At 44.1% G+C, this 15,188-nt stretch overlaps 1 protein-coding gene across 2 annotated transcripts in view; it reads left to right on the plus strand.

Annotated features, from left to right (window-relative positions):
- Positions 1-409: 409 nt before the first annotated feature.
- The window catches only part of SLC7A3 (solute carrier family 7 member 3), an 83,664-nt gene continuing 68,885 nt past the window's right edge, over positions 410-15,188 (plus strand). The window contains exon 1 of one of the 2 annotated variants that reach the window (XM_044305595.1): positions 410-532. The gene's annotated coding sequence lies outside the window, so the exon portion shown is untranslated. The remainder of the gene's footprint in view (positions 533-15,188) is intronic. The other variant, XM_044305599.1, reaches the window with a different exon arrangement.

Below are 15,188 nucleotides of genomic sequence, written 5' to 3' on the forward strand. Positions count from 1 at the left end.
TGATCCATGGGAAAATAAAAGGCAGTGTGAACATCCCCTAACATTACAAACACAGCTCTGCTGCACACACACACACACTATGCTGCACAGCTGCAGCTCCCTGCTACACAGAAATACGCCTTCATTACCCTCTACTGTTCTGCTGCGCACAATATACATTCAGCTTCACTGGTTTTTTTAAATATATATTCTATTTGTTTTTTAATAGTGAAAACAAATCCCACTCTGCTAGCCGCATCGTGAAGGTCCACAGCTCCAGCACAGGGGCGAGTATTTGTACATTTATTATTATTGTCCTAAACCTTTTGCCGCTTTTACAGCCCACTGATAAAGGAAGCAAAACCGCGAAGCATTGCCGCAGAACCTGCTTCACCGGTGCGTCTCCTCTCCCGCCGTGACTCCGCCCACCGCCGAGCACGTGACCCTGACATCAAGAAAGTCTTTTAGCCGCGCAAGCCGGGTCTCATTCACTTAGTTGTCAGAGCTGAGCGGGAAGACGCAGCTCCCACTACAGTAATACAGAGCGCGCCCGGTAAGTGACCCATAGTACCACCGGAACCGCAGGTGGCTGGCAGCAGGTGTGAATGGTTCTGTAGAGGAGGTGCGGTAGCGTTGTCGGGACGTTTGTCTGCATGGACGCTTGTGTTTCCTGACTTGATAAACTTGTTGAAGTGATTGCCGCCTCCTGTCCTAGTTCCGATTCATCGCTGGTACGTTTAGGTGTGAACACTGCCAGTATCTGTGAATGAATGCCTGTGTGATTAACCCTTTGTTAGCTGAACTACAGCTTTATAGGCGGTAAGTGTTCCCTTTGGGTAGCAGCAGGTTTGTTGTACTGTTCCCGGAATCCTCTTTTCCATAGCTTGGGATGATGTGTAATATTCGTAGTGTATTGCAGCCGTCTCTGTAGGTGTCACTTCCACCCCTCCTCAAATACACATGCCTGACAGCTATTCATCCCCATAACAATAAGATGGGGGGACATGGATATTTCAACATGCCCGATCCTCCTTCTCCCATAGACAGCAGATAGTCTGCCTGTGAACCCTGCCAAAGTTATTAAAGAGGACCTTTCATCAGTTTAGCCCTAGTCTAATTATGGTCTTCGTCCGCTGTTCTGTTGGCCCCATTGATTTTGGCGCCTTATATTATAATGAGGCGACTTGCTTATACGAGGTGGAGACTCGCAGTTTCGCTGGGGGCGGTTCTCTTCTTCCTGGCTGTGAGCGCATCCAATCAGAGTGCACCGCTCTTAGCCAGTTCATTCTCCCTGGCTAAGAGCGGTGCGCTCTGATTGGATGCGCTCACAGGCAGGAAGAAGAGAACCGCCCCCAGCGAAAATGCGAGTCTCCGCCTAGTATAAGCGAGTCGGCTCATTATAATATAAGGCGCCCAAATCAACGGGGCCGACAGCAGATTATCTTTGGAGAAAAACGCATAACTCCTATCCACAGGATACGTAATATGTATGATTGCTGGGGGTCCGACTACTTGGATCACCATCAAATACAAGAACAGGTGCCCAGAGTTCCCGCTATAAATGGGGCGGTCCCATAGACTTTGCAGGGAGCAGCAGCAGCAGCACCCATGCTCGACCAGCACTTCATTCACATGGGGGACACGGCCATGGTGGGTGATCCACCCGAGAGCAGTCACACATTTGTCACCTATCCTGTGGCAGATATGTTTTTATTCTGGTAAAATCCTTTTAAGGGCTCATGCACACGACTGTTGCTGTTTTTGAGCTCCGCAATTCTTGATCCTGAAAACGCGATACAGGTAGTAACTTCCATTCTTCTTCATTTTTTGGGCAGAAAATAATAATGGACATGCCAGATTCAGCACATAACTTGTGCCATTCCTGTATTATTCCTGCTGGAAGTTTAGAAATAGATTGTCAGCAGTAAAGGTACTGCTGAGTGTTACCAGTAGCGGCTATGTCTGCCTGTACCAGTGCTGTTGGTGTTGGTCTGTACAGGGACACACACCTCTGTAGCTTTACTGCAAGCCGCAGGCTATTCGTTCATAACTTCTAACAAAGGAACAGCACAACATAGAGCCATAAGAATAGATGCCCCAGGATTGTCATTACATGGGAATGCATGTAGTTATGAAAACTGACTTCCTCTTTAAGGCTGGTGGTGTATCGTGCTATTTCCTGTAGTGTTTTTTTTTTTTTCCTCGCCGCACTTTTCCTGTTAGCACAACGTAATCAAGATAAATGAGCTCATTTTTTCCATTCCGTTATTGGTGTGTTTCCTGTGCGCTGCCCCTTTACACTGTGCCGGATATATCCATATAGAATAGGTGCTGTTGACATTGACAGAGGATCTCCAGGTTAACATCTGCGGGGGCAGTAGGCTTTGCTGTGATGCCAGGAACCAGCAAAACAGATGTACGAGTATTGTGATGTCACTAGTATTGCAGGTGCCCTTATATTGGTGATTACTTTGTCCGGTGTCATTCATCTCCGTCCTGTAACACTGCTGTATGAATATGAAATGCGTGGCAGCTTCCTGCAGGAGCTCTTAATGCTGCACCTGGATGCTTGTCTCTTTTCAAGCGTTTTTCCCATTGAGCAGCTTCTAAGCCATAATTTCTCGAATGTTGATGTGTTGAGGCTCCAGAGCGCAGCAATCCCTCATGAGGAGAGGCCGAGATTTCATTTTCAGAAAATGTGTTTGCAGAGGTAAATTGAAGCATGAAATTGATAGCTGTCCTTCATTTAGGTCAGACAAATGAGGCAGACTGTCTCTACATAGAGGGAAACACTTTTGATGATAAAGACTTGTTTTTCGGAACAAATGTGATTTCTGACTGTAAATACACAAGACGATCAGTAAGTATTGTATGTGCTTGGTATCCAGCACAGGGTGACTGTCGTACTGGCATCTTGTGCCATATGAGCGTACATGGGAAAAATACAGCATTTCCCGGAAACACCTTTTGAATTGTATATACTCTCCTCCGCCTATGAGTATACACATGGGACTCTGCCAGTCCTTGGAGCCAGTTTCGGAGTGTTAAGTACCCCTTTCTCAAATAAATGACCTAAAAGCACCCCTAGGCTGCGAGCACACTGTCCTGCTGCCTGTCACCGCTCCTAAGGCTAGTTTCACACTAGCGTTCGGCTGTCCGCGCGTGAGCTCCGTTTGAAGGGTCTCATGAGCGGACCCGAACACTTCCGTCCAGCCCTGATGCAGTCTGAATGGATGCGGATCCGCTCAGACTGCATCAGTCTGGCGGCGTTCAGCCTCCGCTCAGCAGGCGGACACCTGAACGCTGCTTGCAGCTTTCGGGTGTCCGCCTGGCCGTGCGAATCCGTCCAGACTTACAATGTAAGTCAATGAGGACGGATCCGTTTGAAGATGCCACAATATGGCTCAATCTTCAAGCGGATCCGTCCCCCATTGACTTTCAATGTAAAAGTCTGGACGGATCCGCTCAGGCTAATTTCACACTTAGCTTTTTTTTGCTAATATAATGCAGACTGATCCGTTCTGAACGGAGCCTCCGTCTGCATTATTATGATCGGATCCGTTCAGAACGGATCCGATCGAACGCTAGTGTGAAAGTAGCCTTACTTAGCTCTTTAACTACTTGTATTCCCCTTTAGAATAATGATTCTGGAGAATTTTTCTCAATACTGTATTTCTCCTCTATTACTCCTATTAGAATACATTGACTACTGGGTGTTAGGCGTTCGGGTGTGCCCCAACATGGAATGACACTGTCCAGTCAGCGCTGACAGTGCTAGATGGTAGGGACAAGAGGAATGGTAATTATAGTCTATAGGGTGCGGAAGAGAACTGCAGTATTTGGTAATGCCAGATCCAGTGAGCTCAGGCAAGCTGTTCTCTGCCGGGTCATCTTACCAGAGAGGAGAACATAGGCAGTTTGTGGAAATTTCCTTGTAACCTGTGTCTGTAGAAAAGGGCAGGTAAGTACAAGGTTTAAAGGGATTCTGTCACCTCCCCTAAGCCAAAAAACGATTTTAAAGCAGCCATGAAGCACAGCTTACCTGGATTAGGCTGTGCTCTTTTATCTTGAAATCCGTCCAGCAGTTACTGCAAAAAACGACTTTGATTGATATGTAAATGTGTCCTGAAGGTGCCCAGAGTTTTGTTCCTCTTAGAGAGCCCAGTACCGCCCCTCTTTCAGTGCCCAGCCCGCCTTCCTTGTACTGTCTAACCGCCGCCCCCAGCCTGCCACAGCCTCTCCTCCCCCTCTCTCACGCCAAACGAACTCTCGCACAGGCACAGTACCCACTGAGGGTGACAGAATCCCTTTAAAAAAATAAATAAATAAATACAGAAACTACATTATGTTCTAGGGAAGCCTACAACTGTGTGCTATGGAGCGCTCCCTAACATCTGGACGCTGCGGTAAGTTATTGCCTTGTTTACAACACAATGTGAACTTAGCCTTAGGTTAGGACTTCAGTCATAAAAAAACTAAGCAGTTTCCCATAGAGACCTCCATAGAACAGCTTCTTTTCTTTATGAAGTAGAAATGTGATGATACTGTTGTGCATGGACCAATCCTTCAGGTCAGATTCACACTGGGGAGTTTGTTACAATTTTGAATGCAGTGAATCGCAAGGAAAATACAAAGGAAACTTTTACATTTCTCTTAAAGAGGACCTTTCACCACTCCTGACAGGCCTGTTTTAATAGCTTCATGCATTCCCTACGCACTAACAATTCTGGAGCATCTATTCTTATTGTGCCATTCCTTTATTATTTCTACTAGAAGTTATGAATAATTGCTAGCAGTCTGCAGTAAGGGTACAGAGGGGAGGTAACCAGTTGGACGTGTGTACCTGCACACTGGCAGCACTGATTGGATGGATTGAGTCTGTGCAGGTACACCCCCCCCCCCCCAACTGGTTACCACCCCTCTGTACCCTTACTGAAGGCTAATAGCAATTCATTCATAACTTCTAGTAGAAATAACAGAGGAATGGCACAACATAGTCATAAGAATAGATGTTCCAGAATTGTTATTACATGGGGAATGCATGAGGATATTAACAGACATGTCAGGAGCAGTGAAACGTCATCTTTAAATTCGGCATATAACATTGATCATTGTACTTCTATTTAGATTTAAAGTGCTTCTGTCATCAGAAAATGGATCCAAAACGGCTCACCAGAGACATGAGCCCTTAGCTGAAGATCATGGTTCCACCAGCCTCTGTTCCCATATTTCAAATTGGCCAGGCAGTGAAAACAAAGTACTTATTGAAGGACCGAGCTGCTATTCACTGGTAACCGAGCCTCCTTAGCTCCAGCACAGAACCATTCCTCCCTCTGGACATGGAAAAAGGACCATCAAACTACACGAGTTGGCATCTCTCCTCCACAGTAGTTTTATGTTGGCTATCAAGGGATCGCGACCATAGTGAAACTCCGACTTCCTCCGTATATTAAAATAATTTATTATACTTATAGACGAACACTTGTTTCAATGCATATAAAATCACAAACTGTACGGCACAGTACCGGCCGACCTGGGTTTCGCTTACTTGCTTCATCAGGAGCGAATATCTTCACTATGCAGTCAAAGACCTTTAAAACACTCCCCTAAACCCACCCATTCCCTCATTATGCAATTGCATACAACCCACCACTAAAAAGGTCACATATATAAAAATGTATAATAATAAATAGGTCACTCTCATCGATTATAATCGATAAAAACCACTAAAGCTAGATCATTTAAGTAATTTCCTCATTTGATCCTATTCCTTTCAGCCCGTAAAGTTTGTACACGGCGCAGATCTCCATTCACTAAAGGTATCTCATCACGTGGCCCATTATGTGAGGAGGGGCACATGACAAAGTACACCCTATCAACACTTAGACACACCCCCTACAACCAAAGGTCCTTTACCACATTTAAGGATGCGGCTACGCACTCATTCAACCTGGTAAAAAGGTTAAACTAGACTGGATTTTAAATCTCATTCAATTTTTAGACCACTGGGTTGGAGTGCATCAAGATTGTACATCCACTCAACCTCTTTTTTTTTAAAATTAATTTTGGCAATTAGATCTCCACCTCACCAATGTGTCCTAACTAGCTCCACCCCTACAAAACGCAGACCCCCTCGGATCTTTCTGATGATGTTTCTTAAAATGCAACGGGACGTTGTGAGTATCCCATGCTTTCGCAAGTGATATTTCCCTTTTAAAGGGAACCTGTCACCGGGATTTTGTGTATAGAGCTGAGGACATGGGTTGCTAGATGGCCGTTAGCACATCCACAATACCCAGTCCCTATAGCTCTGTGTGCCTTTGTTTGTTTAAAAAAAAAAAACGATTTGATACATATGCAAATTAACCTGAGATGAGTCCTGTCCTTGAGGAGTCACATACAGGACACATCTCAGGTTAATTTGCATATGTATCAAATCAGGTTTTTTTGCACAATAAAAGCACACAGAGCTATGGGGACTGGGTATTGCGGATGTGCTAGCGTCCATCTAGCAACCCATGTCCTCAGCTCTATACACAAAATTACGGTGACAGGTTCCCTTTAAGGGTTTCGGTCACCAGATTTAACCCTATTACGCTAGCTGGAATTAGAGATGTGCCAGCTTCCTCACCTCTTCCTTACCTAAAGAGAGGTAAAGTCAACGGTCCCCAACCACTTATCATCACTCCATATATCTAGATTATTGATGAGCTGAATTACACTTCCCGTATCTTTTTAAATATGATGGAACTTGTATCACAAGTTCGAGTCTGGAGAAAATTAAATAATGGGAATCTCTTTTTACTAGTACCATTAGCGCCACTTCTATTGACTTCCTTGACCTCACAATCTTTGTTGATAAGGGGCTGTTGAAAACCAAAACGTTCTTTAAAGCCACAGATGTGCTTGCTACTTTTTCCAATGGCTGATTTTTATAAGTGAATTGGAGGTATTCAGGAGACTAACTTAGACTAACTCAGCTTTTCCACTGTAGCAGAACTTCAGTGGTGTTTCTGGTGGATACTCAGACAATGTGTTTCAAACCAGGTGAGGATTCAGAAAATAGCATTTTTGAAATCTGAGATTTGTAAATTAACCGTTAAACAAACTCAGGTTGAGAACGTTGCAATGCCACTGAGGCCCCCTAGAAATGGAAGATGGGTTACTGCATGGTAGACTGAGAGTTGTTGATAGAAGACCTGTCCCACAGTCTGTGGCAGGGTGGATTTGATTTAAATCAAAATGATTTTAAATCACTAGTCAGTAAGGCTTGATTTAAATCAGTTTTCTACATAAAGACTAATTCTTACTGGTATAACTTATAATATGCAAGTAGTTTATTAGTTTGATTAGGTTGATTCTGCATTCATAGGTTTGTAGAAGTTAGGATTAAGGTATTTTTCTCAACTCTGTTCATGTTATAACATTTTTGCTGTGAAGAAGAGGCATGTGATCTCTGCTTAGTCAAATTCAGTTTTGAGAACTGCAAAAGTAAACCAAGCATCTGTGATAATATCTTGTAGGCAGAGAAACTGCCTAATAATCTTACAAAAACCTCTGGAAGAGCATGACATTGTGAATGGTTTAATGAAATTTATTTACCCAAAAAATTACACATATAGAAACATAGAATGTGTCGGCAGATAAGAACCATTTGGCCCATTTAGTCTGCCCAATATACTGAATACTATGAATAGCCCTTGGCCCCATCTTATATGAAGGATTCCTTATGCCTATCCAATGCATGCTTAAACGCCTTCATTGTGTTTGCAGCTACCACTTCTGCAGGAAGGCTATTCCATGCATCCACTACTCTCTCAGTAAAGTAATACTTCCTGATATTACTTTTAAACCTTTGCCCCTCTAATTTAAAACTATGTCCTCTTGTAGCAGTTTTTCTTCTTTTAAATATTCTCTCCTATTTTACCTTGTTTATTCCCTTTATTTATTTAAAAGTTTCTATCATATCCCCTCTGTCTCGTCTTTCTTCCAAGCTAAGGTCCATGTCTTCCAAGCTAAGCTTCCATGTTAAGGTACTTTTAATCTTTCCTGGTAAGTTTTATCCTGCAATCCATGTACTAATTTAGTAGCTTTTCTCTGAACTCTCTCCAAAGTATCAATATCCTTCTGGAGATATGGTCTCCAGTACTGAGCACAATACTCCAAATGAGGTCTCACTTATGCTCTGTAGAGCGGCATGAGCACCTCCCTCTTTCTACTGGTTATTCCTCTCCCTATACACCCAAGCATTCTGCTAGCATTTCCTGCTGCTCTGACATTGTCTGCCTACCTTTAAGTCTTCTGAAATAATGACCCCTAAATCCTTTCCTTAGATACTGTATCACTGATTTTATATTATGCTCTTGGGTTTTTACGTCCCAGGTGCCTTATCTTGCACTTATCAACATAAAATTTTAGTTGCCATATTTTTGACCATTCCTCTAGTTTTCCTAAGTCCTTTTCCATTTGGTGTATCCCTCCAGGAACATCAGAGGTTCCTAAGGGTGGCAATCTATATGAAAGGTCAACTGGAACATTTTCAATTTCAGGCTCTCCCTTTCCATGACCCCAAGGGTGTTCACAAAGCTGGTGGTGGAAGTGGCAGCCCGCATAAGGGAAAAGGATATTCTCTTTATCCCTTACCGAGACGACTTCTTAATTGTGGGTCAGACAGAAGAAGCCTGCAATTCAGCAGTAGGGATCGACCGATATTGATTTTTTAGGGCCGATACCGATACCGATAATTTGTGAACTTTCAGGCCGATAGCCGATAATTTATACCGATATTCTGGGAATTTTCATTTTTGAAAAAAAAATAAAAATTCCCACAAATCTGCTGAAAATTAATTAATGTTTTTTTTTTTTTAAATCTTTCTTTTTCATTAATATTTTGGTGTTTTTTATTTTTTTTGTAACTTTTTTTTTAAAACTAACTTTTAGCCCCCTTAGGGACTAGAACCCTTGTCCTATTCACCCTGATAGAGATCTATCAGGGTGAATAGGAGCTCACACTGTCCCTGCTGCTGTGTGCTCTGTGCACACAGCAGCATGGAGCTTATCATGGCAGCCAGGGCTTCAATAGCGTCCTGGCTGCCATGGTAACCGATCGGAGCCCCAGCATTACACTGCTGGGGCTCCGATCGGAGGAGCAAGGGAGAGGGGATCCTGTGGAGGGGCGCACTGCGACTGGGGTGGGGGGCCCTATGCGCCACCACTGCTTAATACTGGTGGGGAGGATGGGCGCACTGCGCCACCAGTGCTTAATACTGGGGGGGGGGGCGCACTGCGCCACCAATGTCTGATACTGGGGGGCGCACTGCGCCACCAATGAAGCTTAATTTCATATACAGGAGGCGGGAGCTGGCTGCAGGATCACATAGCCGGCTCCCGACCTCTATGAGCAGTAGCTGCGATCCGCGGCACCTGAGGAGTTAACTACCGCAGATCGCAGCTACAGCTCATAGAGGTCGGGAGCCGGCAATGTGATCCTGCAGGTCCCGCCTCCTGTATATGAATGAATGATAGATTAATCTTCATTGGTGGAGCAGTGGCCATAGCTCCTCCCCTCCTCCTGTCCCCTGTCCTCTCATTGGCTGCAGCGGCAGGAGCAGCACAGGGGGAGGAGACACTGCTCCTTCTCCCCTGTGCTGCTAAGGGGAACACGGAGAGCGCTGTCAGCAGCGCGATCTGTGTTCCCCATACACTATCGGAATATCGGCAAAATAAATGCCGATACCGATAGTGTTCAAAATCCTGAATATCGGCCGATAATATCGGTAAATCCGATAATCGGTCGATCCCTATTCAGCAGTGTCAGAAGTCCGGTCCATTTTAAACAAATTGGGTTGGATAATAAACGAAAAGAAGTCAAGACCCTATCCAGCAAGAAGTCAGACCTTCCTGGGCTTAATCCTGGACTCATCTCTCCAGAAAAGTTTTTTACCTACAGAAAAGGTGGATATCGTTCAAAACAAGATCAGAAACCTAACCAGGAGACCAGTTGCTTCAATAATAGCAGCAATGTCAGTCCTTGGCTCCCTCACATCTTGCATCCCGGCAGTAAGGTGGGCAAAGCTACACTCCAGAGCCTTACAGTGGGAAATCCTGTCCAATTGGAAGGGAATCAGGTCCTTAGACTCAAAGCTGGAGATCTCAGTCGTGACCCTCCAGAAGCTATCCTGGTGGCTAGATACAGAGAATCTTATCCTGGGTGCCCCGTGGAAGACGGACAGGTTAGTTTGCCTGACCACGGATGCAAGTCCTTGGGGGTGGGGTGCCCACATTCAGGGAACTTCCTTCCAGCGTCGTTGTGACCCCTTACAGAGAGTAAAGTCGTTCAACCTGAAAGAGTTGATGGCGGTCAGCCTGGCAATGAGGGTGTCCATCCCAGAAATAAAGAGAAGGGACCTAAGGATTCTTTAGGACAACAGAACTGTAGTCTCCTATTTTAACAAACAGGGAGGGACAAGATGCAGAGCCCTCATGGAAGAGGCTTATGTCATTTTGGGTCTGGCAGATAGTGTGCACCTCGATCTCAGCAGTACACATCAGAGGTGTGGGAAACAAGCAGGTGGATTTCCTGAGCCGCCATACCCTGTCTCAAGGGGAATGGTCTTTAAACCCTGTCATTTTTCAGTAAATGGTGGATCTTTGGGGCATCCCAGAGATCGACTTATTTGCTACCCATTCAAACCAGAAGGTGCCAAGATTCTATTCCCTGAACAAAGCTGGATACCCCTGTGGGATAGATGCCCTAGCGCAGGAGAGGAAATTCGGCCTGGCTTATGCCTTTCCCCCTCCCCTGATTCCCTGGGTTTTACGGAAAATCGGGGAACAGCAGGCCACAGTAATTCTAATCGCCCTCTTCTGGCCGAGGAGGTCCTGGTTCACGGGGCTCTGGACCATGTCGGTCTCTGATCCCTGGGTGCTTCCGGCGGTCCGGGCCTTCTGAGCCAACGACCAGTAATGCATCCAGCCGTGGACAGTTTACACTTAACGACCTGGATTTTGAGAGCTGGCTATTAAAAATGGAAGGGTTCTCAGATGCTCTAATCTCTACCCTGCTAAAAAGCAAAAAATAAATTTCAGTAGGGATTTATAGCAGAATTTGGCACAAATTTCTAGATTTCGCCCAGATCCAATTGAGGGACATTCCTTCAGTTGCTCCTCTGCATACTATCCTTGAGTTCCTTCAGAATGGTCTAGAAATAGGTCTAGCAATCAGTACCCTGAAAGTTCAAGTCTCTGCCCTGTCTGCTCTGTTTAACCAGAACATAGCCGGGAGCCCTTGGGTTTCCAGATTTTTCAGGGCCATGGAGAGATCTTCTCTAGTTTCGACTCCGAGGGCCCCCTCCCCCGGAGTCTAGAAATGGCGTTGAAAGCTTCATCTGGGCCCCCCTTTAAACCCATTGATTCCATCTCAATTAGGCATCTGACTTTGAAGCTGGCCATTTTGATAGCTTTGACCTCCGCCCGCAGGATTGGTGAGATCCAAGCCATTTCCATCAACCCTCCGTACACTTCAATCTTAGAGGACAAAGTCATTATTCGTCCTGACCTGGCTTTTCTTCCAAAAGTCTCCACCAAATTTCACCGTTCTCAGGAGATTATTCTTCCTACACTTTTCCAAAATCCTTCCTCGAAGGAAGAAAAATCTCTTCATTGTCTAGATGTCAAGAGAGCCCTTTTGGCCTATTTGTCCTCCATTCTTTTTGGCGGAAGTCTGCTTCACTCTTCCTGCAGTTTCAGGGGAGGAACAAGGTTTCTCTTGCCTCAAAAAGTTCTATCTCGAGGTGGGTCGTTTCTGCCATTTCCTTATCCTACCTATCCTTGGGGTTGTCTCCTCCTGTTGGTCTGAGGGCTCACTCGACTAGGGCGGTAGCTGCTTCCTGGGCAGAGAGGTCCTCTGTCCCAATCAAGAGAATTTGCGGGGCAGCCACCTGGTCTTCACCTTCCACCTTTTTTAAGCACTACAGGCTGGACTTTTCTGGTGATTCTTCCTTTGGTAAAGGGGTTCTTTTCTCTACTTCCCACCCTTGGGGGTTACTCTAGTAAGTCTCCAGTGGTGCTGTCATGGGCGATAGGAGAAAATTAGATTACTTACCGGTAATTTGATTTTAGAGCCTATGACAGCTCCATGACAGGTTTCCTCTCTCTGGAGGGCGGATACTTCTCTCCAGTGGTGCTGTCATGGGCTCTGTAAAATCAAATTACCGGTAAGTAATACCATTGTTCATGATGGAATAACCTTTGGATGGTAATATATTTTCCTCAAAAAGCATTTTTATATTAAAAAAAATCTGATTTAAATCGATAAAATCCAATTGAAATTTTTTTTGGGATTAAATACTAATTAAAAACAAAAGGAGGAAGGTATATGGAAGAAGATAAAGAACTAGCTGACTGCCTCAATGAATACTCTTGTTCAGTTTTTTAAAAAGGAAAATGAAGGAAAAGGACCTCAGTTAGGAAAGAAGACTAATTTAATCTTTTGATGCATGTGTCTTTACAGAGGAAGAGGTTCTAAGTCAGCTGTCTAAAATTAATACAAATAAGTCACAGGGGCCTGATGGGATACACCCAAAGCTATTAAAAGAGCTCAGTGGCGAACTAGCAAAACCATTAGCAGATTTATTTAACTAATCACTGGCAACAGGAGTCGTCCCAGAAAATTGGAAATTGGCAAATGTTGTGCCCATTCACAAGAAAGGTAGTTGGGAGGAATCGGGCAACTATAGGCCAGTAAGCCTGACCTCAATAGTGGGGAAATGAATGGAAACCATACTTAAGGAGAGGATTGTGGAACATCTAAAATCCCATGGATTGAAAGATGAAAAACAGCATGGGTTTACTTCAGGAAGGTCATGTCAAACTAATCTTATTGATTTTTTTTTTTTGATTGGGTGACTAAAATAATAGATGGTGGAGGTGAAGTAGACATAGCTTATCTGGACTTTAGTAAGGCTTTTGATACTGTCCCACATAGAAGGCTTATCAATAAATTGCAGTCTTTGTGCTTGGACTCCCATATTGTTGAATGGATTAGGCAGTGGCTGAGGGACAGACAACAGGGGGTTGTAGTTAATGGGGTATATTCAGACCATGGTCTTGTTGCGAGTGGGGTACCTCAGGGATCTGTTCTGGGACCCATATTGTTTAATATCTTTATCAGCAAAATTGCAGAAGGCCTCGATGGTAAGGTGTGTCTTTTTGCTGATGACACAAAAATTTGTAACGGGGTTGATGTTCCTGGAGGGATACACCAAATGGAAAAGGTTTTAGGAAAACTAGAGGAATGGTCAAAAATCTGGCAACTAAAATTTTTATATTGATAAATGCAAGATAATGCACCTGGGGCATTCAGAAGACTTAAAGGTAGGCAGACAATGTCATAGAGCAGCAGGAAATGCTAGCAGAATGCTTGGGTGTATAGGGAGAGGCATTACCAGTAGTAAAAGGGAGGTGCTCAAGACCGCTCTACAGAGCACTAGTGAAACCTAATTTGGAGTATTGTGCTCAGTACTGGAGACCATATCTCCAGAAGGACATTGATACTTTGAAGAGAGTTCAGAGAAGAGCTACTAAACTAGTACATGGATTGCAGGATAAAACTTACCAGGAAAGATTAATGGACCTTAACATGTATAGCTTGGAAGAAAGACGAGACAGAGGGGATATGATAGAAACTTTTAAATACATAAAGGGAATCAACAAGGTAAAAGAGGAGAGAATATTTAAAAGAAGAAAAACTTCTACAAGAGGACATACTTTTAAACCTTTGCCCCTCTAATTTAAAACTAAGACAGGAAGTATTACTTTACTGAGAGAGTAGTGGATGCATGGAATAGCCTTCCTGCAGAAGTGGTAGCTGCAAATACAGTGGAGCAGTTTAAGCATGCATGGGATAGGCATAAGGCCATCCTTCATATAAGATAGGGCCAAGGGCTATTCATAGTATTCAGTATATTGGGCAGAATAGATGGGCCAAATGGTTCTTATCTGCTGACACATTCTATGTTTCTATGTGAATGTCTACATTGATGTCACAAACTGCCACTATAGCCCATGGCTTAAGAATATACCAAAAGGATACATCAAAACTTTACAGAAAAGGATTTTTTTTAGAGCAAAGTAAGGTTATTAAAGATTGTTTTCTACAGAAAGGGTATGTGGAGAAGGAGCTGGATGACATCAATAAGGAGCTAGAAACTAGCAGTGATAAAGGTAAAGAGGTAAATAAAAATAGAAATAATATGGATTTCAGATTTTTTTTTTTTTTCTGACCCAATACAACACGAATGTAGGAAGACAAAAAAATGCACTTAGGAAAAATTGGGGAATTCTGATGAACGATCCTGTTTTGGGGGACATTATTCCCAAACGGCCCGATATTATAAAAGGCGCCTAACGTTCAACAGCCCCTGGTACATAGTGCGATTTGTAAACCGATAAACTACAGGTCTAACAGGTTCACTTCACAGATTTTGTCTGCCTTGTAAAAATAAGGGGAGGACTAATAGGGTGAGGACAACACAAACCGTACTCTCCAATAAAAACACGGGAGTAATCTACGTACTGTAGTGCCCTTGTGGCCTCCAGTACGTGGGAAGAACTACCAGAAAACTTAAAGGACCTTTCACTCCAATAAAAAATCTAAACTAAGCATACAGACATGGAGAGCAGCACCCAGGGATCTCCCTGCACTTACTATTATCCCTGGATGCCGCTCCGTTCTCCCGGTATAGGCTCCGGTATCTTCATATTTTCGACTCAACTGGGTGGAGCCTGCCGGCGTCTCCTTCTCCCGGGCTGGAGTGCTGACCAATCGCAGCGCTCAGCTCATAGCCTGAGAGAGAAAAAAAAAAAACTTAAGAAGGGAATTGATACAGCGTCACGTTGCATTTTAAGAAACCTCAGAAAGATCCGAGGGGTCTGCTGTTTGTAGGGGTGGAGCTAGCTAGGACACATTGGTGAGGTGGAGATCTAATTGCCAGAATTGATTAAAAAAAGAGGTTGAGTGGATGTACAATCTTGATGCACTCCAACCCAGTGGTCTAAATATTGAATGCAACTTAAAATCCAGTCTAGTTCAGCCTTTTTACCAGGTTGAAAGAGTGTGTAGCCGCATCTTTAAATGTGGTAAAGGACCTTTGGTTGTAGGGGGTGTGTCTAAGTGTTGATAGGGTGTACTTTGTCATGTGCTCCTCATC

This window comes from Bufo gargarizans, chromosome 9 (assembly GCF_014858855.1).
Source record: "Bufo gargarizans isolate SCDJY-AF-19 chromosome 9, ASM1485885v1, whole genome shotgun sequence".
Classification (NCBI taxonomy): Eukaryota; Metazoa; Chordata; class Amphibia; order Anura; family Bufonidae; genus Bufo; species Bufo gargarizans.